The sequence below is a fragment of the Podarcis filfolensis genome (assembly GCF_964270895.1).
Source record: "Podarcis filfolensis genome assembly, chromosome: 15".
Taxonomy (NCBI): domain Eukaryota; kingdom Metazoa; phylum Chordata; class Lepidosauria; order Squamata; family Lacertidae; genus Podarcis; species Podarcis filfolensis.
This window is the reverse complement of record NC_139618.1, coordinates 17,283,869-17,300,448: the sequence shown is the minus strand read 5'-3', so window position 1 is coordinate 17,300,448 and position 16,580 is coordinate 17,283,869. Positions and strand designations below refer to the sequence as shown.

At 45.2% G+C, this 16,580-nt stretch overlaps 2 long non-coding RNA genes across 2 annotated transcripts in view; one reads left to right on the top strand and one right to left on the bottom strand.

Annotated features, from left to right (window-relative positions):
* Positions 1-16,580, top strand: part of LOC310750828 — a 107,996-nt gene that overhangs the window by 18,443 nt on the left and 72,973 nt on the right. The window lies entirely within an intron of this gene.
* Positions 16,449-16,580, bottom strand: part of LOC310750784 — a 168,372-nt gene continuing 168,240 nt past the window's right edge. Inside the window, exon 4 of the long non-coding RNA XR_014542271.1 lies at positions 16,449-16,502. This is a non-coding gene — a long non-coding RNA (uncharacterized lncRNA). The remainder of the gene's footprint in view (positions 16,503-16,580) is intronic.

The following is a 16,580-nucleotide window of genomic DNA, read 5'->3' as shown; positions in this document are numbered from 1 at the left end:
AAAACAACAAAAATGCAGTAAGAAAAGGAAAAGTAAAGGCATTCCTATGAGCCATGCTAAAATACTTGTTCCGCATTTGCAATAACTCTTATCTTAAAGTGAAGTGGCACCCACACTTTGGAAGTCCCTGCCTATTAACATCAGGCAGATGCCTTCAGTGCCCTCTTTTTAATGCCTGCTAAAATCATTCTTGTTTAGACAAGCCTACCCAGATGTTTAGAAAGTTGATGTCAGTTTTAATCTGCTCTTAGTCTATTGTTATTTTAACTTCTTGGATGTTTAAAATTATTGTCGTTGATTTTTCTTATTGATAATTTTATTTTTCTTATTGATAATTTTATTTTTCTTATTGATAATTTTATTTTTCTTATTGATAATTTTATTTTTCTTATTGATAATTTTATTTTCTAAACTGCTTTGAGGTTTCTGGGTTTGTTTGTTTTGTTTTTTAAAATAAAGCAGCGTATAAAATTTATGAAATAAATAGATTTTTAAAATGCACATTTATGTTTTGCACATGCTTTTCTAGTCTTGTGAACACGGGCAAACATTCAGGAGAGTAATCAGATGCACATGCCCTGGATACTATGTATTTTTTAACATCAATGCCAGGAGCAAATTTAATAAACCACTTGAAGACTTGGGAAGCAGTTTTACAGGCATGCACTAAATGGCCCTGCTCTGTGATGCGCAACATGGACTCCTGATCGCATAGGAGGCACCGAAAGAACATGGTGTGTAAAAAAATAGCCATGTTCCTTTTAAAGTATGCATCCATTCGTTTAATTGCAAATAAATAAATTAATTAAAATCCTCTTTTCTTTCATCATTCCCCCCAAAATATTTGCCACCCTGACATTTTCAGGGACAAGAAAAATTCAAAACAAACAAAAAAAAAATTTCTTTCCAGTAGCACCTAAAAGACCAACTAAGTTAGTTCTTGGTATGAGCTTTCGTGTGCATGCACACGAAAGCTCATACCAAGAACTAACTTAGTTGGTCTTTAAGGTGCTACTGGAAAGAAATTTTTTTTTTTTTTGTTTTGACTATGGCAGACCAACACGGCTACCTATCTGTAACAAGAAAAATTCAGTAGGAGCAAAACAGGCATGAATGTTAAAAAGGAAGTAAATTAAGAAGCAAAAGGGGGTGGAATTAAGATAAAATCAGTTCAGTGACAGAAAAGAAGGCTCAGGAGAGTTTCAAGGACAGAAGAGACTGGGATGGGTTATGGGGCTATTAGATCATCCTGCCTAGAGGCAATGGGTTGAACTAGAAGGCCCATTAGCTTCCTTCCAATGTTATGTTCTGGTTCACACAAGAGCCCACAAACAAGGCTCCATGTAGCAAGGAGCCTCCGGGTGACTGTAGTAGCTGCTGATTGCATCAGCTGATACAGTTTAGGCTCTTTTCCAGTTTCTCTTGTTGCTCCCCATCCATTCAGTCACTCTGCTTGCTCATCCTCCTCCACCAGTGCCTGGTTTCTTCTTTGCAGCTAGAATCTAGTCACCACACATATGTACACTGTACAACCTACAAACAGAAGACCTTTGCTTTGGTGGGCAGAGGGTGCCTCATATTGCATCTGCACCAATGACAGTAAGCTGAGCGGGTGACAATCTATATTACAATTTCCAAGCACCCAATCATTTGATATTTATGTTTGCATGCTGAAAACAATGCAGAATGTGATTATATACACACGCGAGGGCTCACCTGAAGCTCTCAAGAAGTTCAGGCGCTGCCATGCTGAGCAAACCATCATCTCCCCATTTGACTGTGTAGGTATTGAGGCTGTTCTGTGCAAAGGGGGGGGGGGAGAAGTGTGGGAGGTGCCTGTTAGGGATGGTAGCAGATTAGGAATCACAGGGGACAAATTTGCTCAGGAGACGCCCTGCGCAGAGATAGCTCATACCAAAGCTATCCTCAGAGATTGCTTCAACAAAGCTAGGGTTTGCATTTGGGGAAATGCTGGCTCCACATGGCAGATAAGACTTCAGACACGCCACCCGTTGACTCTTTCCAAGCACAGTGTTGTCAGCTACTTAGATAAATTAATTAACTAATGAATTAACCTCAGTTCAGTGCCAGCAGTTGCTGGTAGCGCACTTCTAAACCCAGGCGCATGTTGAAGTTGTAGCTCACAGTAGCGGTAGGAGATGCTTTCAGATGGACACCTCTTAGTGCTCGCCTCTCATGTCATTTCTGTGGTGTTGTTTTTGACGGCAAAACCGGAGCAACACTGAGGAAGGCCTTGGCTCCTTTTAAAATTTGGAAATATGGCACAGTAGTCAAATGCAGCTCCCACAAACCCCAGCCAGCATAGCCAGTGATCAGGGATGGTGGGACTTAAGAACATAAGTTGAGCCACATTAGATCAGGCCACTGGCCAGTCTAGTCCAGCATCCTGCTCTCATAGTGGCCAACCGGGTGCCTGTGGGAAAGCTGCAAACAGGATTCGAAAACAAGAACACTCTCCCCTCCTGCAGGTTCTGTAATGGCCTAATCACACTGTTTTGATTCCCATTCTGCAATCAATAGGATTAGTATCTGATTACAGCCTTTTGCACAACACCATTTTGCAGCACCCATGATGTAAGAAATGGTGTCTCAATAAATAATTATTGTACTCCTTGTACACTTCAATAAAAATGTTCTAACTTTCTTCTGTCCTCCCCTCCATTGCAGCACGTATCTGTTTCCAAAACAATTTTATAAGGTTGTCAGCACACCAACTTAATAATAATAATAATAATAATAATAATAATAATAATAATAATTTATTTCTACCCCGCCCATCTGGCTGGGTTTCCCCAGCCACTCTGGGTGGCTTCCAACAAAAGATTAAAAATACATTAAAACATCAATCATTAAAAACTTCCCTAAACAAGGTGCCTTCAGATGTCTTCTAAATGTCATATAGTTGTTTATTTCTTGGACATCTGATGGGAGGGCATTCCACAGGGCGGGGCACCACTACCGTGACGGCCCTCTCCCTAGTTCCCTGTAACTTCGCTTCTTGCAGTGAGGGAACTGCCAGAAGCCTCTTGGCGGTGGACCTCAGTGTCCTGGTTGAATGATGGGGGTCGAGACGCTGCTTCAGGTACACTGAGCCGAGGCCCCAACACTTTGAGTTGTGCTCAGAAACATACTGGGAGCCAATGTAGGTCTTTCAAGACCGGGGTTATGTGGTCTCGGCAGCCGCTCCCAGTCACCAGTCTAGCTGCTGCATTCTGGATTATTTGTAGTTCCTGGGTCACATTCAAAGGTAGCCCCACATAGAGCACGTTGCAGTAGTCCAAGCTGGAGATAACTAGAGCATGCACCACTCTGGCGAGACAGTCCATGGGCAGGTAGGGTCTCAGCCTGCATACCAGATGGAGCTGGTAGACAGCTGCCCTGGACACAGATTTGACCTGTGCCTCCATGGACAGCTGAGTCCAAAATGACTCCCAGGCTGTGCACCTGATCCATCAGAGGCACAGTTATCCCATGTAGGACCAGGGAGTCCCGCACACCCTCCTGCCCCCTATCTCTCCCAAACAGTACTTCTGTCTTGTCAGGATTCAGCCTCAATCCATTAGCCGCCATCCAGCTTCCAACCGCCTCCAGACACTCACACAGGACCTTCACTGCCTTCACTGGTTCTGATTTGAAAGAGAGGTAGAGCTGGGTATCATCCGCATACTGATGAACACCCAGCCCATACCCCCTGATGATCTCTCCCAGCGGCTTCATGTAGATGTTAAAAAGCATGGGGGAGAGGATGGAACAATGAGGCACCCCACAAGTGAGAGCCCAGGGGTCTGAACACTCTTCCCCCAACACCACTTTCTGGACATGGCCCTGGAGGAAGGAGCGGAACCACTGTACAGTATAACAGTTTTCCCAGATCCCAGCTCCCCTAGACATTCCAGTAGAACATTAAGGCCACTGAGAGATCCAGCAGAACTAGGAAACAGCTTTTACCATTGTCCCTAGCCTGCTGGAGATCATTGACCAGCGCGACCAAGGCAGTTTCAGTCCCATGATGAGGTCTGAATCCCGATCGGAAGGGATCCAAATGGTCCACATCCTCCAGGCATGCTTGGAGTTTTTCAGCAACCACCCACTCAATCACCTTGCCCCAGGAATGGATGATTTGAGACTGGGCCACATTGGCTGGGTCTAAAGATATTTTTTAAAGAAGCGATTTAATGACCGCCTCTTTCAATGTGTCTGGGAAGGCTCCCTCACAGAGGGAAGCATTCACCACCCTGCAGAGCTCATCGCCCAGCCCTTCCCAGCTTGCTTTTATTAGCCAGGATGGGCAAGGATCAAGGAGACAAAATGTAGTTTCCCCTGAATCCAGAATAATTCACGATCATCTTCAACATGTTGCTTCCAATCTAGATTGGTTCTAGATCTTGCCACCCGCAGAAGTGGGTGGGGTTACCTGATATACACATTTGAAAACCCTCCCCTTTGTTAGGTTACCCACACCTTTTCCTCCCTACACATACATGATGAATTATTATTTTTTAATTCCTGTTTCCCAACCGTATTTGCAAACATCAGACCTCATGGTTTCTCCTAAATCTCAGCCCCAACTCATGTTGTATGTCTTCACCTATTCATCGTCGTAGTAAAAGCAAAGCAACATATTATATGTTTTTATGCAATTTTGATCAAATTTGTTTTCTATCACTGGATAAATATTTCTCTTCAAAGGCTGAGGATTCTCTTAACGAATATCCTGGCTTCTACTTTTCTTCTGATACTTTTGTAACTTACTATTTCATAAAACTTGTACACCACTTGAGTGTATGCCTCCCCCTCAATGCGGCAGCTGTAGGTATTCAAACCAATGGCAAAAAGCAACATTTAATATATCCATTTCATCTCTGAGTAAATTGGACATCTTTCAAGAAATCTATACACGCTATTGTGCGATTTAAATGTTGAGGAACTGGTTATTATTTAAATTCAAGGCAAAACTGGAACTTGCCCTGTCCTGGCTCAACCAAGTTCCATAAATTCCCTAAGGCTTTTAAGAACTGCTCCAAATCTGTTTATCTACAAGGAAGGAAGAGATATGCAATTGACTTGTTTCCCACTAGGACACATATGCAGAACTGAGGGCTTCATCAATGGAGGTTCAGAGTAGACCCACTGAAATTATGAAATGTCCATTCAATTCCATTTGACCTGCTCAGAGTGAGACTAGCATTCAACATAACCCAAGGGGCAGCCTACAACTAACACATCCCATCAGTGCAAGGATTTATCCTGCCCTGTGGTTTCCAGCAACTGGTATTCAGAAGCATTACTGCCTTTGACCGTGGAGGCTGAGCTTAGCCATGGTGGCTAGTTGTCGTTGATAGCCTTAACCTCCATGATTTGCCCAATCCTCTTTTAAAGTCGGTGGCCATCACTGCCACCTGTGGAAGCCAGTTCCATAGTTTGGATTTGATATCCCTCTTTATCACTACCCTAAGGAGTCTCAAAGTGGCTAACAATCTCCTTTCCCTTCCTCCCCCACAACAAACACTCTGTGAGGTGAATGAGGCTGAGAGACTTCAGAGAAGTGTGACTAGCCCAAGGTCACCCAGCAGCTGCATGTGGAGGAGCGGGGAAGCAAACCCAGTTCACCAGATTACGAGTCCACTGCTCTTAACCACTACACCACACTGGGTCTCCATGGTTCAACTATGCGCTGCGTGAAGAAAAACTTTCTTTTATCTTTCCTGAATCTTTCAACATTCAGCGCCATTGCATATCCATGAATTCCAGTGTCATGGGAGAGGAAATAAAACTCTTCTTTATCCACCTTCTCCATAATTTTATAAACTTCTATTATGTTGCCTCTTACTCGTCTCCCCCCACCCCAAGCTCAAAAGTCCTAAATGCTGCGACTATTCCTCATATGGCAGTTGCCAAACCCACTTGATTATTTTGGTTGCCCTTTTCCAAATCTGCAATAGAACATACAGTGCCATTTTTCTAAAAAAAAAAAAGGGTGCTGGAACTCACTACGAATGTCTCCCTAGTTCCCTTATAAAGACAATGGTGCTGGAACTGCATATATATCTAATACATACATTACCCAACCTCAGTTTGGACCGACGACTTAAAATAAGCAACCTTCCATTGGAAGCTGCAAGGCTATGCGTCCCAGACTTACTGGAGGTTGTGAGGCCTCATCATTTCAATCTAGGTTGGTGCTTCTATCTGATATGGGGAAAATTGCCGTTACTAAACCTTCCTTGAGGTGACGGCAGTGTATAACATTAGCTCACTCATACTCCAAGCTTTGTACCAGGGGCAAGGGGATGATTAGAAGGGTAATAATATTGGGTTGCAGTAAAATCGATGATTGAAGACCAATTATTTTTCTTTTTCTTTTTCTTTTTTTACAAGAGGGAAAATAGCCAAAGGATTAAACCACATTAATTATTTATTGAATTGCTGCCTCCGCAAAAAAAAAAAAAAAAAAAAAAAAGATGAAGAAGAGCAGGGATTAAAAATATATCACTCAGTATGTGGCAAGATAATCACTTGAGTAATCTGAGCTCCTGCTTTGATAACATTCTTGGCTCCAAGGTCAATTTAAATTATAATAAGGAAAAGTGTTTAAAATACTTCGGCAGGGCGATGGAAAACATCAGTCTTCACAACATTTCAGCTTTGATTTATTGTTTTTTTTATACACAGGGACAATTTCTGAACTGGTTTTCGTTGCCGTTAGGAAAACATCCATTCGTACAGCTGGAATATGCAGCTTTTGGGGCTAGGGGATTCACTCTATACATTCAATGCCTAGACAATGTCCCATTGCAGTGAGGGCTGCACAGCCCATGATTTGGTGCAACTGAAAGCTTGTTTATACAGACCTTGCATCAAAGAAAATTAGAGAAATAGTGAGCAGAACAATATCCAAAATGTGCCCAAGAAAACCTATTAGAAGATACAAATCAGAAGATACAAATTACTGCAGTGGGCTGTTCTGTTCAAGATTTCAGACACTCCATTGCATTCCTCTCCCTCTGGTTCCTCATTCCACCCACCCTCAGATTTACAGAATTGTAGAGTTGGAAGGGACCCCAAGGGTCATCTAGTCCAACCCCTCTGCAATGCAGGAATCTCAACTAAAGCATCCATGACAGATGGCCATCCCAACCTCTGCTTAAAAACCTCCAAGGAAGGAGAGTCCATCACCTCCCAAGGGAGTGCAGCTCTTACCGTCAGAATGTTCTCCAGATGTGGTCTGGAGCAGTATTATGTCCCTTGATCTGGACACTATACTTCTGTTGACACAGCCTAGAATAGCATTAGCTTTTCCCCACTGCTGTAATCACACTGTTGACTCAAGTTCAGCTTGTGGTCTACTAAGACCCCTAGACCCTTTTCACATGTAATATTTGGCAAGCCAGGTGCCCCCTTCTTATATTGGTGCATCTGGTTCTTCCTGCGTAAGTGCAGAACCTGACATTTGTCCCTATTGAAATTCATTTTGTACACTGTGAGAGGGCACTCTGGGCTTTCCCCCTCAAACTCCTCTGCTAAATGCCCTCACAGCGCCCCTGGTCACATGAGCTTCACCTAATGGATTTCTTTTTGTAGTGGTTGTATTAAAAGTGCAGCACCTTTGTCCTCCTGTAGTTGGTGTTGTCTCAGTAGCTCCTATGGTCCGTATTCAAAACAGCTGCTGCACTAAGATGGCGGTGCCCATGAGGAGCAGGGCTTGAAGAGAGAGAAGTCAAGAGTCCACAGAAACTGGGGCTGGCAGTGCAGGAGTTTGCAGAGGCTGCACTGGCGAACAGGCAGCATGCTTGGTCCTCATCGGTTATTGGGTAGGGCAGCCTTTCTCAACCTGTGGGTCCCCAGATGTTGTAGTTCAACTCCCATCACCCCTAGCTAGCAAGGCCAGAGCTCAGGGATGATGGGAATTGTAGTCCAACAACATCTGGGGACCCACAGGTTGAGAACCGCTGGGGTAGGGGATGATTTTCCAACAGGGCTGATATTCAATATTAGCCATACACAGAGCAGTCCCATCAAAATCAATGGGCCTGCCTGCTGGCTTTTAACCAGCCCAGGGGGCAGCATGGCCTGTGAGCTTCTTCCTCCTCGGTCTCAGTGATGCTCTTCTAGAGTTTAGCAGGGAAGAGGAGGAGAATGAGTTGGCTCTGCCTGTTATTGGCTCCGGCACCATCTACTGTTGGGCTCCCTGCCTTCCACCCTACCCATTCCAATGTGCACCAGTCATCACTCTAAGGAATGGCATTCAGAGAATGAGATTGGACTAGATGACCCTTGGGATCCCTTCCAACACTACAATTCTATGATTCTATGAAGAGACTCCAGGGGTTGTCACATGGAGCAAGCTTGTTTTCTCCTTCTCCTGAACCAATGGATTCAAGTTACAAGGAAGGAGATTCTGACTGAACGTCAGAAAACTTGCTCTGCCTTCTGTGTGACAGCCCTTCAAATACTGTGGAACCTTGGTCCCCAAACAGCTTAGTTGCCGAACAAATCAGCTCCTGAACACCACAAACCCAGCAGTAAGTGTTCCGGTTTGCGAACTTTTTTCAGAAGCCGAATGTCTGAGGCGGATTCCGCTTGAGTGCCGGAAGCTCCAATCAGAAGCTGCACCTTGCTTTTTGAACGATTTCGGGAGTCGAACAGACTCCTGGAATGGATTAAGTATGAGAACCAAAGTACCACTGTATTTGAAGATGGCTCTCAGTCTCCTGTTTCCCCGGTGAAACATACCCAACTCCCTCAACCGTTTCACACAAGGCTTGGTTTCCAGACCCTTGATCATCTTAGCCACTCTCCTCTTGGTCAACATCCTTCCTAAACTGTCGGGCCCAGTATACATAGATGGTATGCATACTGTATTGTATATTTCATCTTCAGTCAGAATGCTTGTTTTAAACTGGCTTGCTTCTTGCAAAAGCAAGATTCTTGGTTGCTCCCAGTTCCCTTATCTTTCTGCCGCCTGGTGGCTGCCATGTTATCTTTGATAAGGTGCCCCTTTGCCCAGATAGGGTTGGCACACCGCATACCCTCCTGTCTGCACATTTCCACATCATTCCACAATGGCTTGATGCAAGCAGACTCAACATTCAATCCCAGTCAACACCTTCGAAATGGGAGCAATAATAATTTTCATGTCTCCTTCCCAGAGGGGTCAGGAGGAGGATGTTGACATTGTCTGCGAGGCTTTATGAACCGGCAATGCGATAAATACCTCAGTGGAGATATTATTTTTGGCTGGTGGCAACAGCACCGCCTTCCCCCTAAAGTTACAGACGGCACTAAATAATCTCCTCATTAATTGGAACAATTAAGGGAGCTTCTGCTCTGATGACTTTCGCTATTTCAACATTTCGGAGCTCGGAGTCTTGTTTCTCTGCATGACCCTCAGCAAGAGCAGGCCAGCCGTGATCAGCTGTGTTGAAACAGCAGTGCGTTCTCTGGCTGCTTCTTGCTGGCAAGGTGAAGGAGAAGGACATGGGTGAACCATTCTGCTTTATTCCTTGTTCTGCAGAAGCATCACTGCTCCCTGGAGGGGCACTCCAAACCTATATAGCATGACAACATTAGTAGTATAAAAAGTAACAGTGTTTCAGCTGGAAGCTTGGGCCATGCCCTAAATTTGTATGTCTGAAACATTCCCAGCTGCAAATGGTACTGAAAGCAAGACCACATGTAATGATCCTGATCTCATCATGAGGACACATCTTCATGAATGCACAATAAAAAGGGCATCTGGAGGGGCCCTCTGTGTCTCACCTGAGGCAATAAGAGATAGGGCCTTTTTGGTGGCTGCACCCATATTGTGGAATAACTTCCCCTGTGAAGTGCAGGTGGCCTTCTTTCTGGTTGGCCTAGGAATATTTCCTAGAATCGTGGAATGGCAGAGTTGAAAGGGGCCGCAAGAATCATCTGGACCAGCCCCTTGCAATGCAGAAAGCAAAACTAGATCGTACATGACAGATGGCCATCCAACCTCTGCTTAAAACCTCTGGTTAAGGAGAGCCCACAACCCTCTAGTCGGTTCCACTGTCAAACAGCTCTTACTATCAGAAAGTTATTCCTAATATTTAGTTGGAATCTCTTGCTATTTGAATCTGTTGGTTTGGCTCCTGCCCTCTGGAGCAGCTTGCTCTGTCTTCCATTATTCTGCCTGCTAAGTGTTACCCGTGATGGTTATTTTTAGCTGTGATCTTTGCCATTGTTGCTTTTTAATGTTGTGCATGTTTTGTTTTTGTTTCTTTACAGGGGAGAGGGGTTGTATATATTTTAATACATTGGCTTTGCGTTGTGGTTTTAATAGCTGCAAGCTGCCCTCGTGATGAACGGGCACTGGGAGCATTTGAGAGACAATTCAAAATATTGGTTGGCATTGGTCTGTCTCAGGGGACAATGGAGCATTGGGCCTTTGGGGGTCTGCCACTGGGCCTGGTGCCTGAAGCCAGCTCCTCACAGAGCACATCCTTGGGAATCCTGCCACCGTCTGTTCTGTGGACATGACCAAGACAGTGTAGACATCACTGAGACAGAAGTGTGAACATGCTGAGAATGTGGGATTGGGAGAGCACATCTTTGTTTGAAACTCTATCCTGCCATGTGATACCCAAAATCTTCCTGATGCAGGACATGTAGAAGGGGTTAAGGCGTTGCTTCTGGTGGTTGTAAGTTGCCCATGACTCACTTCCATAAAGCAATACACTCAACACACAAGCCTGGTAGATCTTCATCTTGGTATTGGATGTTAGCATCACATTTCCCCATACCCTTTCGGAGAGGTGAGCCATTGCCATAGCTGCCTTGCCAATACGCTTGTCCAGCTCACCATCGATGGAGAGGTTGCTGGTTATGGTGGAAACCAGCTAGACAAAATGGTCTACCACCTCAAGCCTGTGACCACCAATGTCCTGACCCAGGATGTTGGTCTCCTTGAAGGATCAAGATAATGAATGGGTGCCATGAGTGCACTTCTCACCCTCTGAAGTCCCCGCCCCCCAGAGAGAAGAGGGGTTCCTCAGAAGAGAGGAGGATATCAGACAGTTCCCTGGGGATAAAAAGTTTGAAAGTTGCAGCTCTGAACAATTAAACTCTTATGGTTTCCAGGGTCTGTCTTGCGATGTTCTGATATCAGCAAAATGGAGGCGGCTGAATCTTGAGACAAACAACTGTCTGGAAGATGTGGCTGGCACACAGACATTTGACTCAGGGAAGCACAACAGGCCCAGTCAAGTCTCCAAGAGACTTGACTGAGCAGGTCTCACTGAAAATGGGGAACCCATCTTGAGACAGAAGGGCAGAACACTTGGCTTCCCATGGAGCCAGGCTGCGCTCTGCCAAACAGATGATTTTTGGGTAGGAAACTGGTATCAGAGAGAAAGATTTCCAGCTAGATATCAGGTTGGCACAACCCCAGCCCAAAAGAGAAAGACAATTTATCTCTCATCTTAGTTATACTACAGGTGGTTGTCTTGGCTATTGTCCTAAACAAGGCTGCAAACTTTAATGAGTTTAAATCAATGAGAACTTTAGTTGATTAATCAGTTGGCTTTACCAGTCTTAGGTGAAACTGGTTTTTAAGAGCGGTTTTTTAGTTGAGGACCCTGGTAAGTGTTTTGTCTCAAGCATATCCTCACTGACTCTGATGAAGGGCTGGGGAACTGGATCCAGCTGGCTAGATCCATATCTCCCCCATGGGCCAAGTTAGGTAGGTGGCTGGGATTGCACACCTGTCAATCACCTGACCCCACAATGCTGCCAGGGGCCTGTTTCTGCCTAGTGCTGTGCATGGAAGCCCTGACAATCTGCTCACTGTTGGGGCTTGCAATGGACCTTGCACCCCACAGTCAGTGGCCATCAGGGCTTCCATTTCACCTGAAAGTGTTCCCTAACCATCAGCCGATTATTGCGGCTTGCAAAGCACCATGCTGCACACTTTGCACGCTCTGACACAAGAACACCAGAAGAGCCTTCTGGATCAGACCAATGGCCCATCATAGTCTAGCATCCTGTTTTCAAAATGGCCAAGCAGATGTCTGTGGGAAGCCTGCAAGCAGGTCCTGAGCACAAGAGTCCTCTCACTTCCTCTGGCTTCCAGCAACTGGTATTCAGAAGCATTGCTGCCTTTGGCCGTGAAGGCAGAGCATAGCCATGGTGGCTAGTGGCTATCAATAGCCCTCTCCTCCATGAATTTGTCCAATCATCTTTTAAAGGCATCCAGGTTGGTGGCCCCCTGTGGGAGCAAGTTTAACCATGCACTGTTTGAAGAAGGACTTTTATTGTATCAGACAACCGTCGGCACTTGCAAAAGGGCTCTGCATGGGGAATTGCAGGCACCACAGCAAATCTCTCTCCAGCCCAGCTGCGTCTTTCTCTGCTCTGCCCTTTTACCTGGAGGTCAGGTGGGCAGGACTGAGCCAAAGCAGGCCCAATGGAGAGATGTCATGGGACAAAGGAGAGCCACAGGCCAGAGGTTCCCTACTGCTACTATAGTAGGATGCTTTTATTTACATCCCCTCTTTTGCTGCCATCCCTAACTCTGCCCCACAGTTCCCTAGGGAGGTGAAAAGAGACACCATTTGGAGTATAGGGGGGGAAATGAGAGGTTTTTTTAAAAATAAGAATAATAATTAAAAAATGCCTGGAGGTGATTTCACAACATTAATATGTAATGTTCTCAGTTATGTAGGCTTCTTTTATTTCGGTAAAGTGCAGGTGGTGAGCTACACCTCATCACAGGTGCTTTTCCAATTAGCTCTGTATTTTCTAGGTGAATGCCTGGCTAGGAGCCAGGATTCCCTGCCACTAGCAACAGACTAATCCAAAGTAATCCAGAGGACTCATCTCAAATCTTGTTTAAAGCACCTCGAGTCTCCTTTATTTTATTATGTGTGGAAGGATCTGCTTCTGCCTTGGGAAAAAGAAAAACACCCAAAGAAACCAGGGGCGCATTTCTCATTTGCAAAACATTCATCTCTTTCACACTACATCCCCACCCCCCTGCCAGCTTAATGAGGATCACAGCTCGACTTTCCATTTATCATTTGTCATTATATAATAATAACAGATGCACATCTTGAGTTGGGTGTTTTTTTTTTGGTTTTTGCATCTGCTTAAATGTTTTATTTTAATAATCAACTGGTATCTGTAGGATGGGCAACAGTTGTGCAACAGGGACAGACAACTGGCTTTCTGTGCTTTTAATTGGAGACAACTGATTGTTAAGAGATAGGGTTGCACGCCACCCCAATCTCCCAGCGGTGCGAGATTTCAGGGGTTCCAGGCGTTTACCCAGGGTTTGTGTTTCCTTTTGGAATGAGGCACAGCGGAAACTGTGGCATATTTGTGATATATGGCTTATTTACACATATATATGTGTAAATAATATATATCACCCAAGCCTGTGAGGGAGGGTGTCAGGGACCGTGCTGAGGAGGGCTGCGCTGAAGAGGAAGGGTGGGAGCCTCCCTCTCTCCCTGCTCCTGATCAGAACCCTGACTCTTCCCAGGAGCAAGAGGACAGTATAGATTTGGAACAGTGGTTTGCAGAGGGACATAGTACAGAATACAGAAGTTGGGAAGAACTGGGTGGTGAACAGCTAGAAGAAGAAGAACTGGGAGAGTGAGAGTTAACAGACTCACTTTATCTGGAAAGCGTCCATCCGCTCAGCCCAAGGTCAAGGAGAGCAGATAAGGTGGCAGCACAGAAAGCACAGTGGTTGTGAGATCAGGTTGCAAAATGTGGAAGTGACATGGGTGACTAGGGGGGAAGTGGGTGGAACCCTTAACTGGGAGCACCTTCATTCCTAGGAACGGGCTCTTTGTCCTCTCGCTGTAATCATTAAAACTTCAAACTGGTAAGAGACTCCTCTCACTTTGTTCTGCTTATCTACTGCCAAAGGATGGGAGGAAGCCGAGTCCCTGAAGCCTGACAGAGGGGTTCACAGAATTAACACCCCAAGAGGGTATTGTTTCTCCCCTACTCTTTCGAAGAGGTGAGGCATTGCCATAGCTGCCTTGCCAATACGCTTGTCCAGCTCATCATTGATGGAGAGGTTGCTGGTTATGGTGGAAACCAGCTAGACAAAATGGTCTACCACCTCAAGCTTCAGCCTTGGATTCAAACAGAAATCAAACATTGCGCTCGAACATTGCTCTGACTTTCTCTAGCTTGCTATTTTACTTCTAGGTCACATCACTGCAACTCAACTCTAAACTCTGGGTTTGTCTTTCTATCTGTGAGTTGAAGGAGGCTTCCCACTCATTTGCTGTCTCACACAGAGCCGCTTTTCTTTGTTACCCTTAATGGCCCATTGCCCAGCCTTATCACCTCAATGTAGGAAGAAAGCCTGGCTTGTATTTTAACATTTCCTGGATCCAGGGGCTAGAGAGATCTTGCATATGGCCTACTCCCCTGCCCCCAAAAACCTCATAGCAATATTTATTAACTGTTATTTAAAACAATTATACGATTATATGAAAATGAAGCAAGCCTGGCGCTGATGAAGTATCCAAGGCTGACAAGGCTGGGTACAGCCAGCCATATTGCAGGCAGAAATTATGCAAGTTCTGCTAATAGCTATCAAACTTACGACAGGTTTATGTTTTAGTACCCATTCTTCCTGTTCCTTCTAGGAAGAATGGGATGTGGAAAAGGGCAGGAAGGGTAGGAAGCATAAATTTATAAACTCAAATGACAGTGCTGTAAAATCATCTTTGCTCACTCCAGTCTGGGTCAAGACTAGTTCAGCCCTCTCACTCAGCAGTTTGAGATTCAGTGGGGCAGCTATGGCAGGCAGCCCTCTGTTAGGGATGGATGGCTCTGTCCATTTTCATTCCCCAAGCTTCTTGTCTTTCCAAATTTAAATTCAGTTCTCCACATTTCTTCTTCTTTTTTAATAAAAAGGCCTCATCAATATTTATAAGAAAAATATATTTGCATATTCTGTATCATAAACAAATATATCAAAGTGGTTTACAGTCATTAAAAAAACATGAAACTGTACAACAGAACCATTAAAACCTACATTCTTCCTTTGATTTGATCCAGCAGGGCTCTATTGGTGTTCGTTTTCCTTGCAGTCAAGAATACTTTTGCATGAGTACCAGCTCACCCTTAAAAAAAATGGTAGCGTTGTGTCATCTGATATCAATGGCAGGAGTGGGAACCGATTGTTCCCCAACCTTTCAGGAAGCAAGGTCACACGATCTTCATCCGGGATCAGGTGTTCTTGCCCTGAAACCTCCTCCAGGGAGTGTCTGCCCTTTCCTCTCAGCCCAGATTAAGCCTGCAGATGGCCTGCAGATCATTGTGGCATCTCTGAAGGAGAACATGGAGTGCCCAGGAATCGGGGCTGCCACTGAGTCTCTTGCATTTGCTGTGGAGAGGTCAAGTGGGTTCTTTTTTGTATCTAGCACAACTCTCTCTGCCCTTGGCTGTACTATTCTTCTAACTAAGGCATTAAAATGCGAATCTGTTAGGAAGAACTTCCTGACGGAAAGTGCTGTTTGACAGCGGAATGGGTTCCCTCAGGATGTGGTGGACTCTCCTTCATTGGAGGTTTTCAAACAAGGGTTTGGGTGGCCCATCTGTCAGGGCTTCTTGAACTGTGATTCCTGAATCACAGGGGGTTGGACTAGAGGACCATTGGCATCCATTCCAACTGTACAGTTCTACAATTTTATTATTTGACCGGCTAACTGGAAAAGCACTATCCACAGTTTATTGACAACATCCTCTGAGCGTGACCCCCTTCTGTTGTGATACCTGCATAAACCTCTGAGTGCAATTCCACCGCAGCTGCAGCAAAACATCCCACTTCACACCTGCCAGAGGCACAAAGCTGTTTGTTTCTTTTTCACCTCCAATGCTGTTATTCAGAGCAGCGCAGAGGGCCTAACGAAAAGGTGACTCAGAGGAACCACTGCTGAGAGCCAGCCTCACCTTCGCATTGTTTCACTGACATGCAAAAGGATAAATGCCATCAAGCCCTCGATAATCCAAGGAGTTCCAACTTGCCTGTGGTTTGCAGATGGTGCAAAACGTTTGACACACAGCTTGACATCCTTCCTTGGTTACTGACAGCTCAAGCCAGGGAGTCTATAACGCTGCTGGTAATTGGCAGAGAGCAGCAAGGACCCCCTGAAGGAGGGAGGTAAACAAGGCAAGAACATCACCACATACAACACATTCTGTTTTTAGGGTCCCTCTTATAGCTCCTAAAAGGTAAAGGGACCCCTGACCATTAGGTCCAGTCGTGACCGACTCTGGGGCTGCAGCGCTCATCTCACTTTACTGGCTGAGGGAGCCATTGTACAGCTTCCGGGTCATGTGGCCAGCATGACTAAGCCGCTTCTGTCAAACCAGAGCAGCACATCGAAACACTGTTTACCTTCCCACTGGAGCGATACCTATTTATCTATTTGCACTTTGATGTGCTTTTGAACTGCTAGGTTGGCAGGAGCAGGGACCGAGCAACAGGAGCTCACCTTCTAATCGGCAAGCCCTAGGCTCTGTGGTTTAGACCACAGTGCCACTCGCGTCCCTAAAGCTCCTAAGTCTGCTCA